Source organism: Melospiza melodia, unplaced genomic scaffold, assembly GCF_035770615.1.
Source record: "Melospiza melodia melodia isolate bMelMel2 unplaced genomic scaffold, bMelMel2.pri scaffold_45, whole genome shotgun sequence".
Taxonomy (NCBI): Eukaryota; Metazoa; Chordata; class Aves; order Passeriformes; family Passerellidae; genus Melospiza; species Melospiza melodia.
Window position 1 is genome coordinate 431,417 of NW_026948772.1, and position 14,295 is coordinate 445,711.

Below are 14,295 nucleotides of genomic sequence, written 5' to 3' on the forward strand. Positions count from 1 at the left end.
TCTTTTAAGAGTTCCACAGTGCCCAGCAGGAATGAAATGACCTGTGATAATGTGATTTGAGAGCTCTGTGTTGTTCATTGCCACATGAGTGCTCATGACAAGCTGGACACCCCACTCGTGGCTCTGTCGAGTTAAATTCATCCCAAATCTGTGCAAACAGCAGCCCCGAGATGCTGAGAAGAGCAAGCACAGTGGGTGGGTGTGCATGCACACACCCAGGGGCTGACTGCTGTGTGGGCAGATGGTTTTGCACTGTTGTAAATCATCACACTCTCAAGCTGAAAGACTATTTCAAATGTATATGTTAAATGAAAATATATATCAAAAAATAAAATTGTCCAAAAATACATGTGCATTAAATTTCATGCATATTATATAGTACATATTTTGACTAACATAACATAACATAACATAACATAACATAACATAACATAACATAACATAACATAACATAACATAACATAACATAATTAATAATATATAATAATATAATATAATAACATATTATAAATATTATAATATATTGAATATATGAGATCATATTTGAAGCCATTGCTTGTGGGCGTATTAGATGATCTCCTAGTGTTTGTACATTTTTGCTTTCTGCTACTGCTGATCCTAGCAGCAGCTCCCTGTCAGTTCTTCCAGGTCACTTCACACAAAGGGATTCCATCATTTCAGTGCATGTGAGAGCTTGGCACTGAAATGCCAAGTTGATTCCCAGCTCTCCAGCCTCCTTCTGGATTTTGGGGCATCTCAGCACTTGTGTCCATGGCCCTTCCTTCATCCCCAGCCTGCAGCAGTCGCAGTCGCTGCTGCCTCCCTCTTGCTGCAGCTCATTTGCCAAAGTGCTGCCAAAGGCAGCAGGGCTGGCTCAGGATCCCTGCTGGCTTCTGCTCTCTGGGATGAGCTTCAGGGGGACACTTGGAGCACTTTCCTAAAGAGCTGCCCGTGGGATGAGGGATTTGTCCTCCCCGGGTGGCTCCTGCTTGGATTCTGTGCTCATGGAGCCCCGGAGTTTTCTCAGCAGCCTCTGCAGCGAGTTCTGAGCCAACGTGGGGCTCTGCTGCCAGCCCAAATCTGCGCTTCCCCTGCCCAGCGTGAGTGCAGGTGGGGCAGGTGCTGGGCATGGCCGGAGATTTGCGTGGCCAAAATCCTCCAGCATTTACACCTGCCCATGGCTTTGGGTAGCACAAATCTACACTTACTTCAGTTGAAACATTGCATTTATTGCAGATAGTTACACCCACACTACTAATGTACAAATACACAAACATTAACGTAAGTTTAAAAATGAAATTTATTTTAAATTGCAACAGCTATGCTACCAATATAGAAACACAGAAATATCAATTTATGATTAAAATCTAATTTATTCTGAGAATTGTGCTATGTAAATATATACAGATATCAACTTCAGTGAAAAGAAAATTACTTTATTGCAACCCTCTGCAGCAACTCACTGTACACACATACTGAAGTTACTGAATTGAAGTATAACAATTAAATTTATTACATATTAGTACAAACATACAGCCCATATACAAATACAGAAACATCAATATCCCTCTCTAAAGAATCCCAGATCCAGAACTAAAGAAATAGAATTTTTGAACTATACAACTCCATACATAATAAATAGAAATAAATACCTATATAGGCATACAATATAGAGATGTAAACATGCATTACATATTTCATGACAATATAATACAAAGATAACAAACCTGTCTATAAATACACAAATATCAATGGACCAATAAAACAATCCAGACATCCCCAGCAATAGAAATGCACAGCTACAAAGCTGTACAAGTATGTAAACAGATGAATATACACGCATCAATATAACAATATACACACATAATATCCCTATACAAATATCAGTCAGTGTATGTAAATATCCCTATACTTGTAACTATCCAAATCCAACTACACATCCATAAACAGCGCTAGATCAGGAGGGATTGCAGCCGCCGATGTTCCCAGGCTCTCGCTCGGTCTCCTCCTCCCGAGCAGAGCAGCTCTCCTGGGCAGGGACAGCAGATGGGACATCTGGCAAGCACAGGGAACACTGAGTGAGCGTGGGGACGTTTCCCTTGGCAGCAGCTGCGCTTCCATCAGGGCAGAGGAAATGTCAGAGCCTCCCCAGGAGGGTCAGAAGGAAAAGCAGCCGAGCAGGCCAGGCTGTGGGGAGCTGCTCACTTCCTTCTGGCATCCCAGTTGCTCTGAGGGAACTCCCTCATGTCCGGTTATTGAACCACCTCTGCACTTACCAAGACTGTGGCCCCCAATTCAATCAGCATTTATGTCTCCAGCTGCTTGCACCAATGACAGGGAATGTCCTCTAACAGTGCTGGGGCACAAAGTTACCTTGCACAGGTCATCTGACAGGGCCTTGTTCTTTCTGTGCTTCCTGTGTTTCTCCTTACCTTCCACTTGGAATTTTTACAGCATTTCTTTTTCTTTCCCCTTGATCAGTGCTGAAATGGGTGTTTCTCTTCCAAGTTTCAGTTTGTTCAGTGATCCTGTCAAGCCTTGTCTTAGAAGCTTTTATCAGGGAATTGTGTGTTAATTTCAGCAATTTTGGTGATTTTCTGTGAGATTTATGCAGGAGTCCTGTTCATTGGGCAATATTTAGGAAGGTACAAAAGAGAAAAAAGGATGTTCTGTATGTCAGTTCACTAGTGGAGTATTCATGCATAGAGAGAGTGATTAGCTGAATTTTACATCTGCTCCTAACCTGAAAGTGTAACAGGTAATTTGGGTAGAAATTAAAGCAAAATTTCTCCTTCTACCAGCCTGTATTCAAATGTAAAATAAATAGAGCGGGGTGAGAATGTCAGTGTTCAGTTCCTGAAGTGCCTTATTGAGGTGTTCTTAAAGTAATGGAGATAAAATCTGGGTGGGCATTCCTAATTTCCAACCACTCATTGTCAATTTCATTGACTCTGAAAACAGCAGAGATGTGCACATCATACCTGATCAATCCATTTGGGGATGTTTTAGGTTCAGATTCTCTGAGGCTTTAGATTTTTAGGTCTCTAGACAATGCTTCCAGGAATATAAATAGCTTTCAGAAATTAAACTTTTCTTCTTTTTTCCTCAGTCTTTGCACTCATGTGCACCAGAGACCTTCAGTGAATGGATTCCACTTTAATCCATCTCCAAGCTGAATCTCCCAGCTGTGTTCACACTGGTGGTTTGTGTGTCTCTTCTGCACAGTGCAATTTTCAAATCTTCGTTCCTTATTTTCTCTGCCCTTCTTTTTCTGTTTTAGCTTGCAAATGCATGCAGATGTATCAGAAATGATACATCTAATTTCTGATGCATAAGTTCCTGTCTAGCAATTTCATTTTATCCTGTTCTGATGTCATGCTAGCCTTCTATGTTTTATTCTAAGTGGACTCCTGTTTTCTTGCATGTGGAAGTTTTACAATGCAATGCTCTCATTCACCTGCTTTCATGAAACCCTTCATTAACATTAGCACAAGTAACTCTGTGATTCCCTTCTGCTTTGTAGAAGATTTGGGAAACTCAAGTCCTGCTCAGCTACAGAAAAACATACATAGTGCTTGGTAATTCCCCTAAGAGCTTAAGGTAATGGTAAACAACTGCAGCTTAATCATTTCACAGAAATTGGGAGAAAAGGCATTGCAAATATTGAGGAGTGTAGTGCAATAATGACGGGCATCCCTCAGTTATCCACACAGACTGATGCCACTGGCAAAATTCCCTCTTTTCCAAAGGTTTTCATTTGCTTTGGCTGTACTTCATATGGCTGCAGGTCACATTTCCCTTGATTTAAGCAAGTATCTTGGCAGGTATTCTTGGTGATATATCTTGCTAATTCTGCCCTTGGAGGAATTACTCAGTTTTGCAGTCCTTATTACACGCCCTGTTGTAAAAGACTTTTATGCTATTTTTCCTCTCTCTGTGTTTTCACACTTGTTCAACAAGGTTTTCTTTCTAAGAATATTAATCACAATATCCCAAAGGGTTAAAAAATGCTTAGATATTTTTTCCCTAAGTATTTATTAAAGAAAAATAATAATTTAAAAAAAACCTGTATGCATGCTGGATGTAAAATACAAAGAGAAATAAACTTGAGATTTCTCCCAAAAACCTTAAGAAAAAACCCCATGTATTCTATAAAACCCAGAGTATGCATCTACAAAATGGGCATGTTCTAGAAGAGAAAATTTGTGCAACAGTTCTGCACAGAATTCTATGCTTTCAGGCTTTTTGCCCTTCAGGGGCAGTGCCATTCTCTGAACTGTAATGCTCTGAGCATGTTCTGCTCACCATGGCAGCTTTCTGCTCTCCCCTGGTACAGATCATCCTCCCAGCAAAGGGTCAGTGCAGCCACCACAACTCGCAGCACCTTCCCACACAGCAAGAACCTGAAGGACAGAGATGGCTTTCACCAGCTGCTGCGGGTTCTAATAGTGCCACCTCAGCTGCCGAAAGCCTGAATTTCTGTGTTGCAGCGTGTTAGTTTATTCAGTCAAATGTTCTGTTATATAGTGGTATGTTCAAGTGTTCCCCGAGTTATTACAGTTAGTCTCTCCCCTGTGTTATGCCCTCCTACCCCAGTGTCTCTCAAGGAATCCCCTCCCTCCTCACCAGATTTTTCCCTGTCTGTCAAGACAACCCGGCCCCTTTGCCCCATCCCTCAGCCCAAACCCTACCCTTTGTTCCAGAAAGTTCTCTGTCCCTCACCCCAAGATCAAATCCCTATCCCAAAGCTCTCTCTTCCCCTTGTTCTGATTTGTTGTAGCCCTCAAAACCACACCCCGAGAGTCGCTTATTGGTTACTATATGGTGTCCACTCCTTGTTTTGAAAGATTTTAGAAACCTGTGCACAGGGGTGTTGGGACTTCTCTGAACACCTGTTCCCTTTGGGAATTCTGACTTGCAGAACCTTCCCCCTGCCTCTCCTGATGAATTTGCTGCACTTTACCCCGCAGAAGAGCCTCCTGTGCTTCCTCCACTCGGTCCTCCAGAGGTCTTTACTGCTCGGCATTTGGCCTAGAGGTTCTGGCTCAGGCAAACCCTAACCTAGCCAGTTCCCCACTCTTGCCATTGTCCCTGGAGCATCACAGAGCTAGCCAGGGCTGCGGAGGGCAGTGACAGTGACCCATGCCCTGGCATGTCACAGCCCCCAGAGCCACACCTGCCAGGCCACAAGCCCCAGCCCTCGTCCCCACTGCAGCCTCAGGGGCTCCTGGGCATCCTCACCCTGAGTGCAAAGGCAGCCTCAGGAGCCCCCCAGGGCGCTCTGGATCCAGGCTGCAGACACCCTAAAGCCAGCACTGAAAGGGACATGGATGGGGACTGCAGCTGGATCTTCCAGTGCTCACCACTCCTGACTGCTCTCTAAGTGAACCCAAACCTCATTTGCAGCACCTTGAGCACATTGACCCTGCTCACCTCTCCTGGAACGTGGTGTTCCCACATCCTACACCAGCCCTTTGCAGGGAGTGACCAGCTCCCAGCTGCTCTGCTACCCTGGCCTTACTTTCTCTTTGCCAGCAATGAACTTAACAGATACACTCCTGAGAAACCTAGCACAACATTGGCTTCTCAGGAGCTCTTTGGCAAAACAAACTCCACTAATCCCTAGTTTTTGCACAGAGAAGGAGGTCCTGACATAAGGCACAGGCACAGGCAGGGCTCTGGCATACGAATTCCTGAGCCACAGGATTCCACCCATTGTTGTTCCTAGCTACTGTGCTGATATTTTAGAGCCAGTTTCGGAGAGGGGCTGCTGCTGACAGGGTAGGAGAATTTGGAGAAAAAAAAGGTGCGGGAGACAACAAAAAAAAAAACCAAGAGGGAAAACCCTTAGAAATACAGAGTAGAACAGAAGTCCTTGGAGATGGTTCAATAGAAAATGCCAGCAGCAGTGAGCAGAGCCCGAGGTTGCTCACTGCCACCCCAGGGGCTCCTCAGTCCCCGGCTGGTTTGTGTCTGATGCAGCCCTGCCTGGAAAGGGCTCCAGGCTCTGGTGTTCCCAGCTCGCTCCAGGCTACATTCTTAGCAGCACTGAAAGAAGAGGTCAAACAAAGAGCCATTTTCTGTCCTGCCTGCAAACATTTCTCCTTCAGTGCCACTGCCAGAGATCATCCTTCTGTCAGCTTGGCACTGTGCCTGCTGCATCCTTGTCCCTGTCCCTTGCTTTAGCTCCTGCACATGGACACTCCCTGCCCGCACATCATGAACAGCGAGAGCTGTGTCAGAAGAGCAATGAGTGCATTTTCTTGGCTGTGAGATGCAAAGCTGTGTTTCGTGTCAGATACAAACAGGCGATGTGTGTATTTGTGAATGCAAAATGTGTGGACCTCGACAATGGGAGAGCTGTGAATTCTAATAATAACTGAGGAAAATAAAGCATGGAAAAAGGCCTTTGAACCTATCTTTTGTTTGCAATTAACCCTAGTTGATTTAGGTGTTTTGGAATTAAGGTGTTAAAGATGTTGCTTTTTGCTTGCATTTAATCCATAAAAAGCTCTGCAATAATAACCTTTTGAAGTATAATTTTAGAATATTACTTCTATCCTTGAAACTGTAGCTTTGGAATATATATAAAGGAAATATGCTTATCTCACGCCTAATTGAAGCAGAGAAAAACAGCTTGAGAAAGGAAGATGAACATCACGTCAAGGGTTTATGGTTTCGACCAAAGGGAAGCTGGACATCACTGTTATGAGATTTATGGTCTCTGCAATTAAAAGGTGGACCCACATCTGGGGATCCGGACCCCACCAGATAGGATTCGTCTTTCTTCTTTCGGAAACTGGACCGTCACCATCTGGGGATACTCCTTTGAGATACATCCTGAGAAATTTAAATCACAGTAGTGTATGGAATTGTGATGTAATATTTTGGAATAAGAATTGCTGATGAGTAAAAGATTGGAAATAGAAACTGCTAAAAAAAACTGATGAGTACCCCTATAAATACCTGTAACCCTCAATTATCAGTGTGCAGTTGGAGGGAAAACATCTCCCACTGTACCCAGCACTGTATTGCTCACACTTTACCATATTAAATAATAAATTGATTGCTGCTTGAATATTGGCCGAGTCAAGCTTCTTATTCGTAACAATGACTCGGCCTTGTCTGTCACGGCTCAGCTGGCTGCACTGCTGGAACTCTGTAGAGGGCTGATCCGGGAAGCTCTCTTTGCTGGGGCAACCTGAGACAGCAGGGATTTTCCTTTTCTTTAAGATTTTTTTTCCTTCCCTTGCATTTTTTATCCTTTGTATAGATAACTATAGAATGTGTTATAATAGAGATAAATAAGAAAAATGTGTTATAATATACAGACTCTAAGGAGATTTCTTTGCTGCCTAGGGACCGCAGGGCATAGGGGAGGAGGGGAAAAGGTGCTTGTGCTCAGCCAGGTGCCCAGGGTCTGCAGTGGGCAAGGGGAAATGGCCAGAAGCCCCTTGGCCTTTGGTGGTTCTGCTGAAGCCTTTGTGCTGCCCACAGAGCGGCTGGGCAGGGGCCAGAGCTGCAGGGATCCCTGCCAGAGCGGTGCCTGGGAATGGCCACAAGCCCTGTGCCAGGCAGAAAGCGCATCCGTGTCCTCCTGCCCGGGTGCTGCTGGCTGCCTTGCTGAGGGCTCCCGGTTGCCTCTGGATGGGGCTGCTCTGGAGCTGCTGTGGGGCTGCGGCGCTGCTGCCGGGCAGCTTGGCCGGGCTGGGGCAGCCCCTGAGGGGCTGGGGCGCTGGCAAGCCCTGAGCAATGGGCTGTCAGAGGCCACCAGCAGCCCCCTGCCAGCCGCCTTGTTCCTGCCAGAGTTGACGTGCAAGATGGATCCTGGGCACTCTGCAACTAACACCATCAGTGTTGTTGGAAACTGAAATGCAGGGAAATCTCAGACCTTTGGTCTTGTCAGCAAAGCTTAGAATTAAACACAGGATTTGATCTGAGACCTTGGAAAGGGCTTCCAAACTCAGGTGCTAGAAGTGAGAATGCGGATTTCTTGCTTATTGCAGAGACACGGGGAGGAAAGTTGAAGTGGAGGAAAGTTTAGAGCTTTAGAGTTCAAGATCTAGAAAAAATCAAATCAGTTACAATGGTAAACAAGAAGTTTAGGATGTAGTGCTGTAGGTTTGTGTGTCATAGCATGATTGGCTAAGGAGGCTTACACTGTAGCAGGATGTGGGAACCCAGGAAATTCCTCTGGCTGCCCTGCATGACTCGAGACCCTGTCAGAGGGCTCAGAGACTTTGACACAGAGCCTAAGATCCCTGTGCCTTTGATTCAGCCCTTGGAAAAAAAACAATTACCAACCTTGTAGGAAGATTGACAAGCCACAAAAGTTTAAGCAGAATGATAGTGAATTTATCACAGAGTGGAAAAATAGATTTTGGGGCGTTTTAGAATGGGGCTTCAGGGAGGAAGATGGAGGAATCTGGGCATGTCCAGCCTTTCTCCTTCTTCTTGACCTCTATCTTCTGCTGTGATATTGGCACTTTTAGGCTGGTTTAGAGTAGAAGCTCACTGTCTAACGTAGATGAGAGGTATTGGAAAGTAACTGCAAATATGGTACACGTAGTTGTTTTTAGTATAAAAAGATAACACCGCCCTGGGGCAGGCAGAGTGCCTTGCTGAGTGGACCTCGGCAGGACAGGAGAAAGAATTTTATAGATAATATACAATAAACAACCTTGAGACTGAGAAATGAAGAGCTCTGACTCCTTCTTCAACCGCTGGGCTGGGAAAAGAGACTTTCTACCTTATCTGGGGTCATTCTGACCAGCTAGAGACCCCATGAGCATGAGTCCATAAAACGAAATATTGGAGATTGGGTCCAAAACACAAATATCCTTGTTGGCCGTGTCTCCTTGGCCAAGAAATCCTTCAAAGCTCTTGTAACTACAAGTCTTGCGGCCCTGTGAGCCATGCGGTGGAGATGTGGGCCAAACTCACCCTTCCTGTCTATGTAGAAGAGAAGAAAAAGCAATGGCATCATCTAAAAAACTTGGAGGTCTGCTCTCTAGCTCGTTCCAAACTCCCTCAAATCCCCCAAAGTGGCATTTAGCTACAAAGAGATGACAAGGACTCTTAGTGCTGGCTCTTTGACTCCACAGCAGCTGCTTTAGAATCTTTCACTTAACCCTGTGTAGTCATGTGCCAGAAATGGATCATTTGAAGAAACTTTCCAAGCGACTTGCATGGAGGTTTGTTTGAAGGGTATTTGAGGAGAAAGGCTCCCAGCAGAGGTCTGGGCTTTGGCCTAGCTGTGTCCCCTGCTGATTGTGAAGTGTGCCATCAGCTGCAGGGCTTTCTGGGCTAAAAGTATCATCCAGTAACTTGGACTTGCTCTTTTAGGCCTCTAAGAGCTGGACCCAATTTCGGGCACATTTGGAGACCTCATCTGTGGGTGGATGGACCACCTAGGATTTTCCCAATTGCTGGGAATGGTTCTCCGGGTCCCTGGTGTAAAACGGGGCTCCCCAGCAACTGCGCATCTGCAAGATGATAAACAATTGTCTCGGTTTGAAGAGAGAGGTGCCTGCTAAGGAAGGCAGAAGCCTTCTCTGAAATGGAAAATGTAAATCTCCTCCCTTCAAATGATTGACATTTAGTAATTCAAATGCTCTTAGGGAAAGATATGGGGATAGGACTGAGCCCGCAGAGCCGGGCAGCGTTTGCTGGTGGTCTGAGCCCTTCCCAAAGATCTTGTGCGGGCTGTCTTAGACACCTGGGGCCAGGCATTCCTTCCAAGCTGGGCCACTTTGGCTGGGCTGGGGGCGGCCGCAGGGCAGAAGGCAGCGTGTGCGAGGGCCCTGGGTGGCACGCTGCAGCACGGTCTCGGTGCCATGGAACGGAACCCGGTGACCAAGGGCCCTTTGTGACACGTGGGAAATAGAAGCTTGCCCAGCTGCTGGGAACACACAATGGGGCAGAACGGGACAGAGCAGTGCCGTGAGGAGCCCCCGCACAGCACACTCGGTCCTGTCTGACCAGGAGCCTTTCCAAGGCGTTATTCCTGCAGCTGAGCTCGAGGCCAGACCACAGGACTTGGTGACCTGTGGCCTTCCCAAGGCTTCTCTTTTGCAGGTGCCCTCACAAATCCAGTCATTTTCATGGAGCAGAGACCCCTGAAAGCGCCCAAGGTGGCCTGGGGGGAAGAGGAGGAAGAAAGCCCTGGAGCTGCCCCAGCACATGAAACCAAAGCGGTGGTGCCGTCTGAGCTGCCGCAGGAGGGTGAGTGGCAGAGCTGGGCCACAGGGTTGGTGCCTGCAGCCAACTTGGCGCCATTCCATCTCATTCCATTTTATCCCATCCCATTTTCTCCCATCCCATACCCACGGACAGGACGGAAGAGGGGCCGGGCAAACACCCCGCAGGGGCCGTGCTCCATCCCCTGGGGCATCTCGGGGCCGTCCCTGCCTGGGGAGCGCAGGGCTGGGCCGTGCTCTCCGGCCTCTCCCGCAGCCCCTCAGCTCTGGCTGTGCTCGCTCTTTGCCAGGTGCAGCCCTGCAGCGCACACTGGAGCAGGACCCCGCCCGTGGCCTCTTCCGCAGCACAGCCCAGGTACCTGCAGCCACCCCCACCTGGGCTGGGCCTGCTGGCACCGCGCTTGGAGCATTCCCTGCAACATCCCTGGCTTCTTGCCCTTCTCCTACAGCTGGTTTGCAAATTCATCAAGAAAATTCGGGCGGAAGAGACCAGCACCATGGGTACTGGGCTCAGAGCGTATTCGCACATCTTCAAAACCAAGACCAGTGCTGCCCTGCTGGATATGCTCATAGAGGAGGGCTTCTCCAGTCCAAAGCAAGTAAGCAGCCTGTGGCCAGGGTTTCATCCTCCCAGGGAATTGCTTGGTCTCCCAAGCCACACCTGCCGGTCATTGTAACTCTTTGAGGCCGTGGCAGTGTGGTGGGAAGGGAGGAACTTCTGTGGAGAAGCTGGTGACATTCCTCCCTCTGGCAGCTTTCCAAGTCTCCCCATGCCTTCTCCAGGTTCCTGCCCTGGTCAGGTACATCCACCAGTGTCTCCTGGCCAATCAGTTTGCTGAGCACAGGCTGAACAGGACGCTGCTGGATCTCACTGAAGCACAGCCTGCTGACGCAGTCATGACGCTCCTGCGTGTGGCCCCATCCTGTGACAGGTATGGGGCCAACCTGCCCACAGGGCTCAGGCCTCCCCAGCCCATCACCCTGTACAGCCTGCCCCAGGTGTGTGACCAGCAGAGAGTTCCAGGGCCTTCTGGCTGCTCCCTTGGCCAGCCTCGGCACGTCAGCCCCCGAGCCTGCTGCCATGCTGCCTTGCTGCCCCTCAGGAGCCTGTCCCCAGTGGCCTGGGCTGCCTGGCTGCTGCTGGCAAGTGGCAATGGGCACAGGCAGAGCTGGCAGCCAGCTCAGGTCCCCACTGCTGCCCAGGCCACGGTGCTGTGTATGAGACAGAGCTCTAACCCCACAGAGCTGCTTTGACCATGTGGAAGAGCATCATGTGCTCGCCCAGGACTGCAGAGCCAGCGCTGCTGATACTCCTGGACGTGCTGGGGAGCTGGCCAGAGCACAGCATGTGCACCTCGGATGGGGACAAAACGGGTGTCTTTGTCTTGGCTGTGAGTTTCTGCAACTGGCCTTTGCTGGCCCCAAGGCTGCCTCTCCAGCAGCTCTCCATCCTCCTTCCCCCACTGCATCTCCCTGCCTTAGGCACCGGCTGGAAACCCGGCCCAGGGGCAGCTTCAGGCCCCGTGCTCCCCCTGCGTCTGTCTGAGCCTCTCCCTCCCCTGCTCGGGCCCTGCCACACGGACACCTCGGCACTGAGCCCTGTCTCGGGGGGCTTTGTCTTTTGCAGGCAACTGTGGTTATGTGGAAGATCCTCCAGATGCCCTGTGTCCCACATATGGTGACGGTGTATTTGCCCCGCCTCTTTCTGCATCTGCTCTCCCAAGTGTTTTTCAGCACTCTGGATACGCCAGAGGAGGTCGATGCATTCTGGAAGGGATGCCAGGAGGAATACGGCCTTGCCACCAGCCCCAACAGGTGCTCCATCCCACTCCTCCTTTCCCTGCTACGTCCCTGGGCAGGAGCCAGTGTTCCCAGCGTGACCTGGGCTTTGCGGTGCACGCAGGTTTGCAGTGCGGACCCTGAAGTCCCTGCTCTGCCGAATGCAGCACGAGGATGTGGTGGTGGCAATGGAACGCAATTGTGGCTGGGACACGCTGCTGTGCGCTGACACCCACCACTATGCCGTGGCTCTGCTGGCCAGGTGAGACCCCCTTCTCCCCACTGCCTCTGGCATTTGTGCTCTGTGCCCAGGGAGCTCCACACAGTCCCCGAGGTCGTGGCCCAGAAGGCCTTGTCACCGAGGGATGGCCAAGCAGACTGGGAAAGGCTGGGAGAGGAGGGCACCTACCAGGAGCTGCCTCCCAAATAGTCCAGGGCCCCTTGCAGGATGCTGGGGAAAGACCAGACCTCTGTGTGTCAGTCCTGGCAGAGGTTTGTCCCCCTGGCCCACAGTCTTGGTTCCTTTTCCTCATGCCAGAGAGATGTGCTGTGTCTCCATCCCCTTGTGTTCCCGGATCGCTCGCTACCTGCTCCGGCTGCTCAGCACACAGGAGCCACGCTGGGAGCTGCCTGCCATGGCGTTCCTTGCGGAGGTGAGCCTGACGGCCAGCGCTGCCTGGCTGAGCTGCCTCCCAGCTCTCTGCCCTCTCGGAGCCGCAGCTGCCTGGCACGGTGCCCGCGGCCTGTGCTGCTGCCAGGGCCAGGCCCCATGTGGCTCTGGGCTCCTGCCGGCCGGGTCCCTGTCACTGCCCTGTACCTTTCAGGTCCTCGAGTTCCTGGACTTGAGTGAACGTGGTGCTAACAGAGTCCTGCAAATTTTGTCAAGGCAGCTGCAGAGCGAGTGCAGGGAGAGGCGTCGCCTGGTGCTCAGGGCCCTTCTTGAGCTCATTGAGGAGCCCTCCATGGTGAGAAGGGGGCAGTGGCTGAGGCTGAGCTGGGGAATGCGGCCGCTTGGGCTTGGCTGGGCTTTGGGTGCTGGGGCAGCTGCTCCCAGCTCTCCTGCCTCCAAGTTCAGCTGCCCCAGTGCTTCAGGACAGGCCTTTGGCCTCTGGGCCCTGCGGTGTTTCTCAAACTTGTGTTCCGCACAGACCAAAAAAATGTGGAGCCTGACTGAAAGTCTTGTGGACTTCCTGTGGGATGCAGATGGAGAGATAGTTTTCATGACAGTCATGCTACTCAGCTTTATCATCTTGGACAAAGACATGCTGATGCCCGGCCCCATCACACTGCAGCTGCTTGAGGCGCTCCTGCCACTCTTTGACCACGTAAGGCTCACTGCTCCCAGCCACGGCCACTGGCTGCTGCCCGGACACTTTGTGCCCTGTGGATTTGCAGGCCTGCGCCAAGCTGAGCCCCATGCAGCCGCAATGCTGAGGTCTTTTTTTCTTCCTTCCATACAGAACAATTGGCAGGTGCAGCTCCTCTCCTTACTGCTCTTCCAAACACTGGTGACTCTTCCAGAAGGGGAAAAGGAAAAAAAGGCCCTGAAGACACCCCTGCACCAGAGCCTGCTGCCCCTCTTCTTTCACTGCCACGATGAGAAGCGGCTTGTGGCACAGGTGAGGGCTCGTGCGCTGCTGCTGTCCCCCTGGCAGGGGGCTTATCTGCCTCCTGCCCTGGTACCTGCCGGGCTGCAGCCTCCTCCAGGCCTTGGCACAGGGACGTGGGCCTTGCACCCTGGGCTATGGGGCCATCTCTCCATCTCTGCGTTTCTGCTCTTCTCCAGGCTTCTCAGGAAACTCTGCTTTGTGTGGCCGAGTTCCTGAAGAGGAGGAATCTTGAAAGACTGGTGAAGAGGCAGAATCTGTGGAAGTTCAGCGAGTGCCTGGTAAGGACGGCCTGCAAGCCCCAGCCTCAGCCTGGAGAAGCGCCCTGAGCGCGGTGCTCAGTGTGTGCAGCTGGCAGCTGTGCCCGTGCCCGGTGCTGCATCCAGAAGCCGTGAAGGCTCTGCCCCAGGCTCCCTTGGGCCCAAACCGGGGGCCGATGGAGCCCCGGCCCGGCGGGGCTGCGGGGCTGCGGGCCGGCACCGCAGCTCCCCAGCAGCAGCCGGCCCTCTGCCTCTCCCCTCGGGAGCCCTTGGCCAGCGGCTGCTGGCCGCGCCTCAGGGCTGTGCGGGCAGGGGAGGCCGGGGCTGGGCGCAGGCAGCGCCTGGCCCAGGGGCTGAGCCCGCGCCAACCCTTCCCTCCTGCCGCTCTCTGCAGCTGGCAGAGGACAGGAGCCGAGCGGCCGAGCACCTGCGCCGGGCCCTGCACTACCT